This window comes from Dasypus novemcinctus, chromosome 10 (genome assembly GCF_030445035.2).
Source record: "Dasypus novemcinctus isolate mDasNov1 chromosome 10, mDasNov1.1.hap2, whole genome shotgun sequence".
Lineage (NCBI taxonomy): Eukaryota > Metazoa > Chordata > Mammalia > Cingulata > Dasypodidae > Dasypus > Dasypus novemcinctus.
Genome location: NC_080682.1, coordinates 98,622,342 through 98,627,420, shown reverse-complemented (window position 1 = coordinate 98,627,420; position 5,079 = coordinate 98,622,342).

The window sequence follows — 5,079 nt, the reverse complement described above, 5'->3', positions numbered from 1 at the left end:
TCGATCTTCTTGACAGATTTTCCCTTTCACTAAAATGTAATATCCTTCTTTGTCTCTCACAATTGTTTCACATTTAAAGTGTATTTTGTCTGATATTAATATAGCTACTCCTGCCTTTTTTTGGTTATTGTTAGCTTGTATGATTGTTTTCCAGCCATTCACTTTCAATCTCCATGCGTCTCTGGGTCTAAGATGTGTCTCTTGTAGACAGCATATGGATGGGTCATATTTCCTTATCCAATGTCCCAGTCTGAATCTTTTGATAGGTGAGTTTAATCCGTTGACATTCAGTGTTATTACTATCAAGGAATTATTTGTGTTAGCCATATTTTGATTGGATTTGTGTTTGTCATATTTTGTTTGTATATATTTTTTTTGTCTTTTTTGTTGTTGTTGTTGGTCTTATACTCTCCTCCAACTTTGCCTTTCCTGTTTTTTTCCTTTCTTCCTGCAGAACTCCCTTTAGAATTTCTTGAAGGGGAGGTTTTTTGTTGGTATACTCTTTCAGTTTCTGTTTGTCTGTGAATATTTTGAACTCTCCATCATGTTTGAATGCTAGTTTAGCTGGATAGAGTATTCTTGGTTGGAAATTTTTTTCCTTTAGAACCTTGACTATATCATACCACTGTCTTCTTGCCTCCATGGTTTCAGAAGAGAAATCAGCACTTAATCTAATTGAGCTTCCCTTGTATGTGATGGTTTTCTTTTCTCTTGCTGCTTTTAGGATTTTCTCTTTGTCTTGAGCATTGGATAATTTGACAAGTATATGTCTTGGGGTGGGCCTGTTGGGGTTTATGACTTGTGGAGTGTGCTGTGCTTCTTGGATATGTACATCTGTCTCTTTCAGTAGATTTGGGAAGTTTTCAGCCATTATTTCCTGCAACACTCCTTCTGAACCCTTTCCCTTCTCTTCACCTTCTGGAATGCCTATGATACGTATGTTTGAGCGTTTTGCATTGTCATTCAGGTCCCTAAATCCTAATTGGATTTTTTCTATCTTCTTATTGACCCCTTCTACTATCTGTTTGATTTCTGATGTACTGTCTTTCACATCACTAATTCTCTACTCTGTCTCTTCTAGTCTGCTGATGTTTGCTGCAAGTGTATTTTTGATTTCTTGAACTGTGGTGTTCATTCCCATCATATCTGTTATGTTTTTGCGTATGTCTGCAATTTCCCCTCCAAGTGATGTCTTCATGTTGTTAACCTCTTTCATTACTGCATCAAATTTGTCGGTGATATATGTTCTGAGATCTTTCATTGCTTGTGCCAAGTTTTGCTCCCCTTCGTGATTATTGGTTTGTTGATTGGATTCAGCCATGTTTCCCTGATTATTGGTTTGGTTTGTAGATTTTTGTTGCTTTCTGGTCATCTCTTTATTTTGACGAATTTAATCAGTTCCTTAGCTTCTTTGTCTGCTCTTGTTGGTTAAATAGTTGTTATTTTTGCATAGGTGTTATATCTTCTCTTTGTCACTTTTTTCTTCTTATTCTAGTTACTTGTTGGTTAAGTTCACTTTAGAGGAAAGTATTAGTGTTGGGGAAAGGCAATTGTGTAAGCAAGGGAAAAGTGTAAAGTAGTATTGGTGATGTATGATAACAAAGCAAGAATATGAGATCTGGGAGGATGGAGGTTAGATTCATGTAGATTGAATAGAGTTATAGCTGTAGGTAGAGTACCTTTTATGAAGTAGATGACTGAATATGGGAGGAATATGGTATGAACTACAAAGCTATTGTTTTCATGAGAGAGGGAAAAAGAAAAGAAAGGTAATAGTTTCAAGAGTGGATAACAGACAGAAAACAGAACAAAGGTATTAGAAATTAAGAGTTAGACACTTTGTGGATCAAAGAACGGGAGGTGGGGGGTGGAATATAGGAGAGACAGTAGATGATAGTGGATATCAAGATGCAGGGGAAGGGGGATATTGTAGGTCGCCTAAATCAGTTCACACAGAAATGAGGCAGTGGAGGATGGGAAAACCCAGCAAATGTGAGGTGTTCCCTGTAGCACCTATTGTATACTTGAATTAAAATAAAATAAGTGGAAGATGAGGGACAAGAGGGAAAGAGAAAACCGAAAAAAAAACTAATTATAATAAAGAAAAAAAGAAAGACAAGAAGAAAGGAAGAAAGAGAAAGAGGATGGGCAAACGGTGGGGAACGGATAGGGGGAAGAGAGATACAGGTACACACGTGTCACAATTGCAGCACTATCTAAAACAACAACTTCCCCCCGCTTTGCCCTAAAACCCCCAGTCTGTCTGCACAAATGGGTCTGCAAGCACCTCCCTTCCCACAAACCCCCAATAGAACGCCCAGGGCCCACGAACTCCCCAGTACTGCAGATGCTCCAAAAAAAAATTAAATAAAATAAATTAAAAGAAAAAAAACAAAGAACAGAAACCCCTCCGCAGGCCCGGCTCTGCCCGCCGCTGCCCGCCACGGAGGCCTGGACCAGCTCTGCCCGGCTCCTTACGCCGCCGTGGCCTGGCCTGGCTCCGCCCGGCTCCGCTCGCTACAGCGGCCCAGCCGGCTCCCGCATCCACCTCCCGCCGCCGCGGCCCGGCTCCGTATGCTGCCGTGGCCTGACCCTGCTCCGCCTGGCTCCGCTCGCTACAGCGGCCCGGCCCAGCTCCGGCACCTGCCTCTCGCCGCCGCGGCCTGCCCCGGCCCCGCCCGGCTCCATACGCCGCCGCGGCCCGGCCAGGCTACGCCTGGCTCCGCTCGCTACAGCGGCCCAGGCCCGGCTCCGGCGTCCGCCGCCCGCCGCTGCGGCCTGAACCGGCCCCGCCCGGCTCCGCACGCTGCCGCGGCCCGGCTCGGCCGGCTCGGCCCCGCCCGGCCCCGCTCGCTGCTGGCGCAGCCTGGCCCGCCTCCAGCGTCCGCCGCTGCGGCCCGCCTGGCTCAGCCCCACCGAGCGGGGCTAGATGCCTCGTCTCCGCCTACCCAAGGAGGGAATCCTCTACAGGTAGCTGGGATCTCCGTGTATATTTCACAGACAGATCCTCTCTGTTACCTTCTCTCCAAATCGATGTCCAGACACCTCCGGACCAGCAAAAATCCCGAAACAATCCAGTCCCAAAGAGTCTCCAACGCCCCCCAGCCGATTCCCTGCAGAAGACCCTAACAGGGATGTTCACTCAGCCGCCATCTAACACTTCTTATTTCTATTCAAATATTCTCCTTTTAGTATGTGATAGGGAACTATTTCAAAAGCATTTATTCACTCATGCATGTAGCTGTCCTGTAGTAAAAGAGTTTTCTGATGATGTGACGATTCCAGAGGAGGAAAGCTAAACGATGACCTCAATTTCAGGAAAAAATACCAAAGTAATATTGAGGCATAGTTATAAAGAAAACACAACCAAGGGAAAGAGATGTGATAATCAGGTTAGGACCAGTAGGGAAATATGACAAAAAGCAAAACCACTCCCAGGAGAGATATTAGCTTTAGAAACTCTGTTGCAGTTCAAATAGAAATAGAGCCTAGTTCCAAAATGTTTTGGTCTTGTAATGGAATTGTGGGTACTTTTATAAGGTGTGTTGCTGAATAATGGCCGGAGAGAATGTAGGATTCATTCTGGAATGCAAACTTTTCCGTGAAACTGATTAAAGGAAAAAAGCAACAACAAAACAAAAGAAGACAAACAAAATAATAACCAGTGTAAATGACAATGCCAGGCAGTCTTTTATTACATAAAACTCTATTTTCCTAAAACTAGCATGTCTGAAGCTCAGGAATGTATGCAGTATTCTCAGAAATCCATAAACAAGAAAGCCTTCATTTTACCGGTAAACACATAGGCTGCAGGTTCTCAGTTAATGGGAAATTTACTCTATGTGACAGATTTAAAGCTGATTGTCAGAGGATAAAAATAAGAGTCATTCCAGGTTTTCCCAAAGGGAAGTATGGTGCTATATTTTGTGTTTGCACATAAAATAAAGGGGAACTTATCTATTCCAGGTTATAAAATTATATCCTACAAATGAGGAGCATAATAAGTAAGTAGCAGACATTGATGTGAATAAACAAAGGGAAACAACTGAAAGACTAATACTGACAAAAGAACACAAACAATTGGGGTGGAAATAGAGGACATAAAGAAACTGGATTTGATTTCTCAGCTACATAAATCTGTGTGCTACTTCAGACGTATTAAACAGGTAGCTTTAGAGGATAAAGAGTGAAATATGGAAAACCCAAGTGCAGGATATATCCTGTATGGATTAAACAACGGTGTACAGGAGTAGTAAGGGTAGTTTCCTATCTCTTGACAAGGCCTTCAGAAATTATAAAAGTGTAACTGAGGTAAGCTACAAGCTTGCATTTAAAACTATTTTGAACTTTCACTCCTTCTTGGAGGTATTCTTTAAAATCCCAATATTTTCTCCTTGGTTCCTTTTAATTTGCCTTGAGAAAACATAGGTGGCATGGTTGAGCTTCTTAGGAACAAAAGCATGTGAAGATAATGAAGTGTTCCATCAATTTTGAAAACTATCCTTCAAGAGAATATTCTGATACATCCACCTCAAGCACTGGTAAATGACCTCACACATCCTTGATCCCTTCGTTTCATCTTGTTTTCCACACATCTTATTACCAATCTATATCACAGCATTATCAAAAATATCCATTTTTACATAAGTGAAATCCAATTTAAAATGTGAAACTCTTTAAAAACTGTCCATCAAAGATATAGTTAATATAATATGATACATTTGCACAATAGAATACTATAGCTATGAACAATCTATGCCTGCATGTGACAATGTGGACAAAAAGTACAAAATAATGATGGCAGTAAGAAATCAGTCATTTATATAAAGTTCTAAAAGTGTAAAAGCCAATCTGTGATCCAAAAGGTCAGGATAGTTACTATTTGTGGGGTTCTATCAGTCAACATGAGTGTGAATTCTGGGGTACTAATAATATTCTGATTATTTGGTTTTGAAACTAGTTACATAAGTGTGATTCATTTGTGAAATTTCAATCAAGCCATACACATATGACATATACACTTTATGTATGTGAAAACTCCATAAATTGTCCAGAAAATGTGTCCCTGAATGGCAAATA